The sequence below is a fragment of the Lissotriton vulgaris genome, chromosome 4_1, assembly GCF_964263255.1.
Source record: "Lissotriton vulgaris chromosome 4_1, aLisVul1.2, whole genome shotgun sequence".
In the NCBI taxonomy this organism is placed as follows: Eukaryota; Metazoa; Chordata; class Amphibia; order Caudata; family Salamandridae; genus Lissotriton; species Lissotriton vulgaris.
The window spans coordinates 2,076,520,375-2,076,534,357 of NC_141691.1; positions in this window are offsets into that span (position 1 = coordinate 2,076,520,375).

Consider the following 13,983-nt stretch of genomic DNA (forward strand, 5'->3'; position numbering starts at 1 on the left):
GTGGCCAGGACGAACGAAATACGTTTGATAGACGGAATCAATATCAGATTTTGGAAGGAGCGAATGTGGAGCACCAGGATTATGTGCATGCATAGGATTGCGTGGGATGGGGTAAGGAATCAGTTGAAGTGCCGGTAGATCAGCAAGGTCCATATGTAACAGCGGGTATTTTGGGTTCTACTGATCAATTTCTAGTCGACACAGGAGCTACTCGTAGCGCTCTGTCGAAAAACTTGGTTCCGAGGGCTCCCCTGTCTGGCGAAATGATTACGTGTGTAGGGTTTGATGGCACACCCTCCCCCAGCCCATTGTCCAAGCCCCTTGCACTATGCATTGACAAATATTTTAGCTTTGGTCAATTTTTGTTATCACCCCATACCCCAGACAATATCCTGGGGATTGATTTGCTTAAATATTTTCGAGCGACAATACGCTGCGCTCCTGAGGGAGTGCGGGTTATTCTGAACGACAATTACCCTGACCCTGATGATTGCCCTGACCATGACAGATTTTATGCCATTTTAGACATCCCCGCTTTGGCCTCCCTGCCGCACACGTTGTGGGCGACCTCAGATACGGATGTGGGAGAGATGCGCATTCCACCAATCCACATTACTGTTAAGGAGGGGGCTCCTCTACCACGAATGCCACAGTATAAGATTTCGAGAGAAGGTGAAATTGCACTGAGTAATATTGTTCAGGATTTGATTTCTGCGGGGGTGGTGGAGGAGGTCCCTTATAATGTTTGTAACAGCCCTATTCTACCGATTCTTAAGAGAGACACTGATGGCAAGATCTATCGATTTATTATCGATTTGCGAGAGATTAATAAAATTGTCATTCCCCAATATCCGGTGGTGTCTGATATTATGACTTTGCTCACCTTAGTTCCACCGACAGCCACCACCTTTAGCGTTATTGACTTAAAGAATGCGTTCTTTTCCATCCCTGTTCATCCTGATAGCAGATATCTGTTTGGTTTTACGCTCAATAATAAATCGTATAGATTTTGCCGTGTTCCCCAAGGATATACTGAAAGTCCTAGCATCTATAGCCAGGCTTTGAAAAGGCAGCTAGATTCGTTTGAATTGCAGTCCGGCGTTGCGCTCATCCAGTATGTGGATGACCTTCTGCTTGCCGCTGACTCCTATGCACAATGTGAACAGAGTACACTTGCGTTGCTTTCCTTTTTGGCGCAAAACAATCACAAGGTTTCGAAGAAGAAGCTCCAATACTGTAGACCCCAGGTGACATACCTTGGTCATCTATTGTCTAAGGAGGGGCGTGCATTAACATCTGATCGAATTCAAGCAATTTTAGACACATCAGTCCCCCGCACCCAGAGAGATGTACGTGCCTTTATAGGGTTGACATCTTTTTGTAGGCAATGGATCATGGGTTTTTCACATATTATAAAACCATTGCTAGCATTACTGTCCAAAGCCACACCAATGCCTCTTGAGTGGACAGACGAATGTCAGAAAGCTTTTGAGCAGTTGAGGCAGGCCCTTTGCTCCGCACCCGTGTTAGGTACACCAGACTATACGAAACTTTTCACATTGTACGTGCACGAGAATGATGGGTGCGCGTTGTCAGTGTTAGTGCAATTACACGGGGATAAGCAGAGACCATGTGCATATTTCTCTGCAATTTTGGACCCTGTAGCACGAGGGTTGCCAGGGTGTTTTCGAGCGGTAGCAGCAACTGCAGTAGCCATACGACAGAGTGAGGGAATAGTGTTATCACATAAATTGTTGGTATTAGTTCCTCACGCAGTAGACGCCCTGTTAAACCAAACCAAGACCCAATATCTCACGAGTGCACGGCTAACAGGATACGAGCTGACACTCTTGGCGCCACATATTACATTGAAAAGATGCGCTACTTTGAACCCGGCCACTTTATTGCCCTATCCGGCCGAGGAGGGTCAGGAAGAAAAACATCATGACTGTGTTTTCCTGACCGAGGAACAGACAAAGGGTCGTGTTGACTTGCAGGATGTGCCACTTCCAGATGTGGATGGGGAACTGTGGGTTGATGGATCGTGCCTAAGGCTGCCAGATGGCACGACTTCCGCAGCATATGCGATCACGACACTTAAGACAGTGGTAGAAACAGCTAGGATACCACAAAAATCAGCTCAGGCAGCAGAGCTGATAGCCTTAACAAGAGCCTGTGAATTGAGTACCGGATTATGTGTGAACATATACACGGACAGCCGGTATGCCTTTGGAGTGGCCCACGACTTCGGGCTTCTTTGGAGAGAACGGGGGTTTCTGACATCACACGGAGAGCACATTATGCACGGAGAGCTAGTGCGTGATCTCCTAAATGCGTTGCTTGGCCCTAAGAAAGTAGCGATAGTAAAGTGCAGTGCCCATAAAAAGATTACGGATAGAGTGGGTCAAGGAAATGCCTTTGCAGACAGTATAGCAAGGCAAACGGCTATGTCCCGAACTAGCTCCCCCATGTACGTGGTACAATCACAGGCTGAGCGATGGAGTGATGCTAGAGCAGAGATACGGGATATCCAAAAATCAGCCACAGAATCTGAAGTTGCGGCTTGGGCAGCAGATGGGGTACTAGATGACGAGGGGTGTTGGAGAAGCAAAGACATGGAGAAGTGGAAATTGCCTGCGGCTTACTTACAGGCGATGGTCCAGATGACACATGGACTGGCTCATGTCGGAGCTCTTGCAATCACTCGGCTTTTAACACGAGTTTGGGAACATCCCGAGATTGCTAATACTGCAGCGAGAGTAGTGCAGACCTGCCTGGTGTGTTTGCAACACAATCCTGGAAAGGGAACCCATACTCCGAAAGGAGGTTTCGTTCCACCTTCAGCACCATTTGAAGTGCTTCAAATGGACTACATCCAGCTTGAGCGATGCAACCACCTGAAGTACGTCTTAGTGGTGGTGTGTGCTTTTAGCAAATGGGTTGAGGCCTACCCCACGAAAGACAATACAGCTTTGACAACAGCTAAGGTGTTGCTTAAGGAATTTTTTCCTCGCTTTGGAGTTTGTAAATTTTTGTGGAGCGATAATGGGCCCCATTTTGTTGGAAAGATTGTGGAATATGTACTGAAGGGGTTAGGGATTCAGCAAAAATTCCACGCTGTATTCCACCCTCAGTCAGCAGGTTTGGTCGAGCGGTACAATGCCACGTTGAAGCTTAAGCTGGCCAAAATTGTGGCGTCTACATCATTGAAGTGGCCAGATGCGTTGCCGCTGGCACTACTATCTCTTAGATCAGTACCCCACTCACGAACCGGCCTTACGCCCTATGAGGTGGTGTTTGGCCGCCCTATGAACATTTGGGGGGTGCCCAAGCCGCGATTAATACATGATGTGCCTTGTGTTATGATGAATGATTATTTGGCACGATTAACAAATGATTTGCTCTCTATTCATCAACAGGTTCGAGAAGCGCTCCCTGACAACTCTACTGGAGAAGGCCATGATCTTCGTCCTGGTGACCACGTGATGGTCCGCTCGTTTGAGAGAGCAAGCAGTTTGGAGCCCAGGTGGAAGGGTCCTGAGCAGGTCCTCCTGGCGACCCGCACCGCAGTACGAGTAACAAACAGAAAGCGGTGGGTGCATTCGACACATTGTCGCCGTGTCTCTCCGGATCTGGTGACTCCTGCTGTGTTGACTGATTACAAGGAGATTTTGGAGAAAGAAAAGAGCCCAGCTGTGACGTCGGCCGAAGTGGAGGGAGCCTTCCCGGACCAAACTACGATTGGGAGAGAGCGCTACAACCTACGCCCACGATAAGAAGATTTTTGTGTCCTTTTTAAATGACTGGTTGGTTACCGCTCCAGGTTTGTGAAACGGAAACCGGGAATTCCAAGGGGGGGGGATCAGTTCTGCTAGAGTAGCGACGCCCGTCATCGCCCGGAGAAGAAAACAACGGCTACCTCGGAGTTCAGCACCGCATTTTTCATTTAGGTATACACGTGCGTGTATCTGGGACAATTTGTGAACAATTTGTGCCACTTGTGACTTTGCACTAACTTTCTTGAACTATGGCATTAACGGCATCTCGTGATAAGAAAATATTGGGTGCCTTTCTCTTTGTTTTGACTATTGTGGTGATAGCTGTTATAGCCTGGGTAGTCGAACTTGTGGTGCCTGTACGTGAACATTTGCTGCCGACTACCCCGGCACCGTCTGAACATTTTCATTTTACATTGCCATTCCATGAAGAGCGCCATCGCCAAACATATTTGAATAACAGCTTCATTCAGATTCTTCACCACACGCATAATATGACCAATACTTCTAATTGTTGGGTGTGTGGAATGTTGCCTGGTCACCAGAAAAGAGGGGGCACCCCACTTATTCCACTTCCGTTTTCACACAATGGGTCATGCAACGCCTGGTACACCCTCCTTTTTACTCTGAGATGGCCAACTAAAGGAGGGGTGCTTTTCCGTTTGAATAGAATATGTTTACATGACAAAGATGGGTTTCCCCGGGCTGAGGGCACACGTTTTGAATGGGAAGAGTACAGGCCTGACAATGTATCTGCCCCACGTGTATATAGCAATCAGCGAAACATGAATGTATCTAGTGCTCATGTCATAAATGTTATTGCTACCAAAGCCGATTTATGTATTAGAAACAAGGGCACGATCGCAGTGGGGAAGAGTGAATGTAACATTACCCTCACGTTTGATAGCCCGAATGGCATTTCATTTGTTGCATCCCGAAACACATATTTTATCTGTGGAACGAAGGGGTACCATCAGCTCCCAGTGGGGTGGTTGGGCACGTGCTATGTATCGTTTGTGCTACCTCCTGTATTCATTGCCCCTCCAATGTACCACAACGATTACACGTTATATCACGATTTCGTTTTGAACAGGGTTAAACGAACTGTTGCCCTAGAGGACATTGATCAAACGGACACTGCATTACAGCAATATGTGGATTTTAATCTGGGACTATTTTCCTTTGTGGGGGCTGCATTGAACAGCCGGAAAATCAGACGACTGACACGCGTTGTCGAGGCTGTTGCGAATGACACTGCCGCTGCTCTTGGGAATATTACTGAAGAACTACAGATTTCCAGAATTGTCACCCTCCAAAACAGGATGGTGTTGGACGTTGTTTTGGCTGATCGTGGGGGGGCATGTAGAATTATCGGAAGCAGCTGTTGCGTATATGTCCCGGACAATTCTCCATCTGTGTATGATGCTATCTCCAAGCTTCATAAAATAGCTGCTGAAATCCACCCAGACAATGGAACTTGGACACTTTCAGGATGGTTCTGGTCTATGATTGCAACTTGGGGCTGGAAACTGTTGACAATTCTCTGTATACTTGTGGGAGCAATGTTTTCCATATGTTTATGTATTCAATGTGGTCCAGCTTTATGTTCAATGTGTCTATCAGCTTGTATACCATCAAGACGAGCTCTTGCCCATGACAAAATGATGCTTCACAAGGAGGTAACACAAATAATGTTGATAGACATCGAGGACGAACATCCTGACTATGTTCACTATGAGGTAGATTCAGCTAACCGCTAAAAGGGTCGTCTGTTGTAATTGGCCCGGCCGCGTTAGCGATTAGCTGAACCTACACGTTGTCCTCCTTAACTTAGCTATATATGAAAACGCCATTTTGAATGTTGCAGCGGCCATCTTAGATCATGAGCGGCCTCGTGGCCGAAGTGCCCTTTAGTCCGTTGTCCGTTCCGCTGACCACTCCTTTTTGCCCAGCAACAAGCTATTTTTAGTACTGGTCAAGCCGCACATGCGCAGTTCCCACTGACCCGTAAACCTTCTGGAATGTGCATCAAACTGACCAGCGGAGTTGTGCCCCCTCCAATGAGCTGGCAGTATTCCAAACCATGACCATATATGTCCTTAAATGTGTTCTAACTTGTGCCGCCTATCTTTTATTGCCCCAAAACTGTATATAAACGGGGTCACACCGGTGTTCGGTGTGATACCTCTTGCATTACCGAAGGGTGCTGTTTGAGTGTACCACCACCCCATGGGGTCTTAATAAACTTGTTCTTTGCCTTTTACAGCTTCCGTGCCAACAGTTCTTGAATGTGAGTGGGTTATCTTTGGAGCGTGTAGGCCTTGAGAACCCTGAATTACTTCACGGCTACCCAGACGGCAAGGCAATTTAAAACAATAAAACAATAGCAAACTTCCTGGCTGAAGGCAGAGTGTCAAAATTCAAATGCGTAAAAAATAGGCAGTTTCCTGCTTTATTTGTCCATATTGCGAGATCGTAAATTGTATCTCAGTTTTGCAGGAGCTGTTTGATCTGGAAAAAGTGTATTTTCGGGAGAGGTTGTAATGTTCAAGTTCGCAGGTGGCAAAGTTTCTTCTGATGCAGAGGACAAATGTTCGGAAATCAAAGGAGCAGTTTCAGGAGGAGAGCCAGAGTTCGATGTATCTGTGATTAGTTCGGCATCGCTGAAAGGAATGAACCTGGGTGTTTGCTCACACTCAGAGGCACCAATTCCCTTCTTCACCCAGTTATCATAGGGAAGCGGCAGGGGCACACGTTTGACGTGCGTCGTATGTATCCAGTTCTTGCGGCCAGCCACTCGAATAGCAGTTCTCGTTGCTAGAAGTACTTGATAAGGGCCGACAAATCTGGGTTGAAGGTTCTTCGTCCTCGCAAAGTTCCGTACTACAACGTGGTCGCCAGGTTTCAGCTGATGACCTGGACTCTCCGGTGGCTTTGGCAATGCATCGAAAACCTGTTGGTGAATAAGACTCAATTTAGCAGTCAAGTCGTAAAGGTAATCAATCAACATTGGATATTCCAGCTGTCTGAATTCTTTTGGCCTAGGCACCCCCCAAATATTGGCAGGACGACCGAATACAATCTCATAAGGGCTAAGCCCTACCCGAGAATGTACAGTCGCTCTTGTGGATAACAGAGCCAAAGGTAGTGCATCTGGCCAGGGCAAACCCGTGGATGCTTGTATTTTAGCGAGTTTTAGCTTGAGGGTGCCATTGTAACCCTCAACTAAACCAGCAGACTGTGGATGGTTTGCACTGTGAAATTTTTGCTTGATCCCTAAACCGGCACACACACTCTGCATAACTTTCCCTACAAACTCACTTCCGTTATCTGACCATACAATCCGTGGCATTCCATACCTAGGGAAGTATTCTTTGAGAAGAATTTTGGCAGTTGACAGGGCAGTGTTGTCCTTTAGTGGATATGCTTCGATCCATCTGGAGAAAGCACACACTACCACTAGGACGTATTTTAGGTTGTTGCACCGATCCATGTGAATGAAGTCTAACTGAATCACTTCAAAGGGGCAGGAAGGAGGAGCGAAATGACCAGCAGGTGTGGGGACTCCCTTGCCAGGATTATGCATCAGGCATACCATACAATTTTTCACCACTCTCTCTGCACACTTACTAATTCCATCATTCTTCCAGACTGGAGCCAACATCTTACAAATCCCTTTAGAACTAATGTGCGCTGCTCCATGCGCCATCGTCACCACTGCAAGCACATACGCATCAGGCAACATCCAACGCTGTTGTTCCGACAGATCAATCCAACATCCACTCGAGTCCAATTTACCCGTACTTTCTCTCCATACAAGCTTTTCCTCCTCAGTCGCTTCTTTCTGAATTTCTTTCACACTTTCCACTGTGTCCTCACACATTCCAGACTCTGAAATCCATCTCGCAGACATAGCAACATACATTCTACTCATCATATTTCTAGCTGTCTGTTTAGCGGTCTCATCAGCAAAAGCGTTCCCACGACCAACATCATCCGTGATTGCTTTATGAGCACTGCACTTCACAATCGCAACTTCAGTCGGCAAGGTTAAAGATTCCAACAAGTCGTTAACTAGCTGACCATGTTGAATCTTAGTCCCATGGGACGTAATGAAACCTCTCTCTTTCCACAAACGGCCAAAACTATGGGCCACGCCAAACGCGTACTGACTATCTGTGAACACATTCACTCTCTTTCCCTTTGCTAAAACACACGCTCTAGTTAGAGCGATTAATTCTGCAGCTTGGGCAGAATTCTGACTCACTCTTGCAGTCTCCACAATCGTACTCAAAGTCGTTACTGCGTAAGCAGCAGTCACATCACCATTCTCCAATTTAAAACATGACCCATCAACATACAACGTGCCATCTGGATCTGACAATGGAGTGTCTTTTAAATCAATTCGTCCTTTTGTCTCTTCCTCGGTTCTGAAACAGCAATCATGGGGTTCAGAATCACTCGACTCCTGATTAGTCGGCAACAATGTTGCTGGATTCAATACATTGCATCTTTTGATCTGAATATGACTCGCTAACAGTGTCAACTCATAGCCTGATAATCTAGCACTGGTAAGATGCTGCGTCTTGGTTCGGTTCATAAGTGTATCCACAGCATGAGGAACCATGACAACTAGCATGTTATTCATCACCAAACCAGCAGACTGTCGGATGGAAGCTGCAGCTGCCGCTGTAGCTCTCAAACAACTAGGCAATGCTCTAGCTACCGGATCTAATGTTGATGAAAAATACGCGCAAGGGCGTTGTTTATCACCAAATCTCTGTGTCAGAACACTCAACGCGCAACCTTCTCTCTCGTGAACATAGAGCGTGAATGGCTTACTGTAATCGGGCGTACCCAATACAGGAGCTGAACACAGTGCATTTCGTAACTCAGAAAAACTCTCCTGACATTCAGCAGACCACGGCACCGGACTCGGAACATTTTTCCCAGTCAAAGCTACCAATGGTTTTGCCAAAAGAGAAAAATTTGGGATCCATTGCCTACAGTATGAGGTAATACCTAAAAAGGCACGTACTTCTTTCTGTGTGCGGGGAACATTCATCTGCGTAATTGCTTTTATTCTCTCTGGGGTCAACTTCCTTCCCTCCTTTGACAAGAGATGACCTAGGTAGGTCACTCCTTGGCAGCAGTATTGCATTTTGGAAGGTGACACCTTATGATTCAAATTAGACAAATGATGCAATAAGGAAATTGTAGCTGCTTTGCAAGTTTCCTTGTCATCGGCAGCCACTAGAAGATCATCTACATACTGTACTAGGGCAGAACCAGGAGGAAGTACAAGGGAATCTAACTGACTTTTTAATGCCTGACTGTAAATGGACGGACTCTCACAATAGCCTTGTGGAGCACGTTTAAACCTGAAGCTTCGACCTCCCAGAGAAAAGCCGAAAATATCTCTGCTTTCTTCGGCTATCGGAATGCTGAAAAAGGCATTCTTCAAGTCGATAACTGAAAACCATGTGGCTGTAGCAGGAATCAACGTTAACAATGCAGTAATGTCTGGAACCACAGGAAACTGCGGAACCACAATTTTATTAACCTCTCTAAGATCAATTACAAACCTATACACTGGAGGCTTTGAGGGATCAGTACGTTTTAGAATTGGTAATACAGGACTGTTACAGACATTTCCTCTAGTTTCTTCAATCACGTCTTTCTTAATCAAATCTTGCACGATCAATAAAAGTGCACGTTCACCTTCACTAGAAATTTTGTATTGAGGAATTCGTGGAAATTTAACATTTGCTTTCAGAGTGACTACATATGGTGGTATTTCCAAAAGACCTACATCGTTAGGACCAGTCGCCCAAAGAGTATCAGGGAGTGAACGCAGCTCTGGTGGGAGCGCATCCATTGACAAGTACATCAGAGAGGTGATTCTTTTACCCAATGTAAGCTGTACTCCTGATGGAGAACAGTACAATGTCGCATACGGGCGTTTTAACAAGTCTAAACCAAGCAGATTTTCATTACAACCTGTCGTCAAAATCAAGGGTGCTTTCAATTGACACGGCCCAACAGAGATAGGCAAAGGACCGGATACAGGGTTGTAAACAGGGGCGCCTGAAAAACCTACTGAAACATTTGTTAAGCCGGACAAAGGTGCGCCAGGGAGTTTCGCATGAATGATAGAACTTTTTGCGGCACCAGTATCCAACAGAAACCGTTCGACTACACCTGATGTTGCTACTGCGACATAAGGCCCACTCTGATCCACTGGAACTGATACTACTCCCTCTCTCTGTCCATGGCTGTCCTAGTACTCAATTTGCTGAAATCCCTCATCAACCTCACAATAGTCTTCAACATGATACTGTTGAGATCTAGTTTGTTGGGCAGACTGTCCATTCCGCTGATCAAAATGATTAGAAGGGCGATCATTTGTTTGTGGAGGCATAGCACCTCGTCCTCGACCTCTAGAATTTTGCATAGAACCACCACGACCTCTCTGAGCTGCTGCAGCATTATTCTGCGCTAAGATTGGACAGTCATTCTTATAATGACCCTCTTTCTTACAGTACGCACACTGGTTCCATTGATATTGTGGCCTCGGTGAACTATAATCTGTCCTTTGATATGATCCTTGCTGTGTATTAGTCTGATTCATACGAGGCGGGTATGCTTGCTGCAAAAGAACTTTAGTCTTTAAATCTTTCGTCTTTTTATCTGACTTCTCTTTCTCCTCTTTATCCCTATTTTCATAATACTGTGCAGTTGCAAGTATTTGCGCAGTTGTAGAGACAGCCCACGCACTTTCGGAATCTTTCAATTTATTACTAAGCTCTGGCAGCAGATTGTGTACAAATTTATCGACAAACAGTCTCTGTCCTCCTTCTGTGCTCATATCCTGACCACTGTGATCTACAAAAGTCTCTTCGAACCTTGTGAAAAAGTCGGAGACACTTTCGTCTTTCTTCTGCCTGCATGCGTACAACTTGTCCCAGTTAACGCGCAATGCTGGCATCAGAGTCTTCATTAATTCAATTATTCTACCTGGAAGATCAGCAATTAGAGGTTCGGGTTTGGAACCACCTATTTGCTGACCATCTGCCGCAATAATAGCTGCCCAATCACCACCTAGGGCAACTGGATGATTCTCTTTACGAATTTTAGCCCAAATTGGTTGCGGGACTACATTTCCAAATAACATGTCAATGTCCGCCAAATTCGTCACGCAAGCCTCAACTGTTTGCGCTAACTCTTTATAGTATCCGGCGGGATTCTTTCGCGGATCTGGCAATGCCTGTTTAACTGCTAACACTTCGGCTCGCTTCCATGGAATGTGTATCCACACTCTCTGGAATTGCGCCGGAGCGGCAGCAATACCACGGTTCACATCAGCTGGCACAGCTTCGCGCCAGATTGGAGGAACCTCCCTCATTGGATATTGGCGATTCTGCTTCGTACTACGTTTTTCTAACTCTTTCGGTGAACGAAGGGATGGATCATTCCTATAGCTTAAAATTAGTTCCATCGCTTCTTTTATATCTGGGCCAACTATCATGCCTGCAGCAAACTCTTTCTGAACATTAATTATTCTTCTAGATTTTGTTCAGAGTCATCTTCCTCTAATTCCTCACGCAAAAGGGAGCACATCTCGTCGAACACATATCTTTGTGTTGGTTCTTTCCACTGCATAAATGTATCTAGTACATCTCTAGTACTATATCTTCTGCTCTTTGAAATCCATCTAAGAGCGGTGGAATCTAATTCCCCGTTCTTCAGTACTGGGAAGCTGACTACGTCTCTGTACAGAGTCAGAAGTAGGCGTCTTAATTAAAGTTTTATAGAAGGGAGACAGAATATTAGAGACAGAATCAGTAATTCTCAGACAAACAGAAAGTGGAGTCATAATACTAGCAGAGGCAGAAAACACAGTAGCAGTTGGAATAGATAGAACGGGAACAGTAGGAGTATCAGGTAAAGTAGCTTGTGAAACAGCAGGCGTAAGCGAAACAGGTATAGGTAAAGCAGTCGGCAACCCTGGAAGAGGGGGTGCCGAAGGAACATTAACATTGCCCGCAGGAGGTACAGGAGCTTGATTCAGAGGGGCAGGAGCAGGGACACCAGGTTATCCAGCAACCGGCAATTGAACATTCGGTAGAGGTGGAGCCGTAGCACCCTGAGCATACGGTGGGGGTGACCTTAACAAGTAAGATAAGAGAGGATCGTTTTCGGGGTCCTCTACTATCTTAGCTGTATTCGATGGCAAGGCAGGATAGCACTTGTCTATCGCTAAATTACGCTCTCTAGTAGCCACCTCTATTGCTTTCTCAGACTCGTTGACTTGCAGCTGTTTAGCAGCTTGTTCTAAAGTCAACTCTTGCTCTTTCTGTTCTTTCTTCAGCTTTTTAATCTCTCTCTGTTTAGATTCTTTTCGCCAATAACGGAAAGAATCAAACATTGCCGGCCGGGCTTTCTTCTTAAACAACTTCACTTCCAGATTATCAAGGACCTCGGGTTCAAAACCACCATGCAGTGGCCAACTAAGGACACCGTCTTTTTTGGTATATCGGACCCATATTTCATTATAAGATATAGGACCCACACCATGTTTACAATAAAGATCATATAGAGGAGTTCCAATTGGAGGAACCAGACATGAGTCCTCCAACCGGGAATCCCTGTTGCAACCAAAACACGACAACATACAGTTTTTCCGACTTACCATTTTGCAACCCGGAACACAAAACAGACAAAACACAAACAGAAGGTGCGCACTCGAACCAAGAACTTAGGCCTACCAAAGCGAACGAATGTATCGATACCCAAACTAAACCAATAGATTATCGTAACCAGAACAAACCAGTGATAATCTTACGAAACCAAACCAAACGAAGAACCAAAAAGGATTATCCAAACAGGAGTAACCCCTACGAAGTAACCAACTAGCAACCACTTAATACTTAACTGAGGCACTGAAGACGTCACCAAGGAGAAACCCGTCTACGTCTCGCCGTACTAAGGACTGCACCTCGGGTCCAAGACAGGGCGACGGTCAAGGCAACGGACCACTGCAGCCGTCCTGAACGGGAACCCTTGTGGAAGAGAACGTCGGGCCACTTTTGCGATATGCCGGGATCGATGAAGTGGGGCGCCTCCCTCAGGAATCTTCACACGAAGCTTCTCGAACTCTTCAGGCTTTTGGACCGGTACCGAATGACGTCGCCCTACGTTGGGCGCCAATTGGAGTTCTGGACTTTTTGGTTCCGTCCAGAGGTGTCAGGGATAACACCCGAAGACCCCGGAGTTCTACCTGTCTCGGTGCACAAATAAACAGAAACACGGGCTTCTCGATGGTGGCGTCAAAGACCAAAGGTTTATTACTGCAGGGACACAGAAGTCACAGAAACTACACACGGGCAGATTCTAGGAGCCTGTTCGATTTGTACAAAGAGGGTTTCTCCTTATATACTAAAAATTGGGCTTCAGGCAAATTCTTTACATGTTATTACATTCCCAAACCTTTGTGTCCTAAACAATAAATATTTGGCGTTGCACAGGAATCGTCGACAATATCTAATGCCAAAACATTACGAACGAGGGGTTCCCACTATTCCATCACAATCCCATGTCAGCTTTTCATTCAAGAGCCGGACCGCCTCTTTGTAAATTTCGTTACCTCCCCCTAATAAAGGCCCAGAAGGAAAGGAGCAGAGCCAGGTGCAGAAGATAGAAAAGCAGGATAAGAGATGTTTGTGGGTCGTAAATGGGCAAGGCTACCAGCTTTGGCCGCCTAATCATGATCAGGCCAACGAACACGAGAACCAGTATAGCAGGGCTGGCCTCAGGCAGAGGAGGCAGCTTCTGTCGAGTCATGCAGCCACGGCGTGTTGTGTTCTAAGGTGTACGTGTCACTAGAGAGGTGAATCGCTGGCCAAGCCTACGTGTCCTTAATCTAAATGAAGTAATCAGAGGTCATTGCGTGTCCATTGTCTATGTGAGGGCAAGAAACACAAAATGGCTGCCATAATCTAAGATGGATGCCATGGGTAGATGTTAGGACTTCTCCCTCTCCTCGCATTCCATACGGAATGTTCCCTGCGTGGAACACTTGTTTGATTCTCTCCTTGGCAGTTGCTGCCGGGGAGTTGCTGAAGCTGGACGTAGAATAAACTGAGGTCCAACTTACCTTCCGTGTTGACTCGACTTCTTTACAGTGGCGACGTTCGGGTCCAGTCTC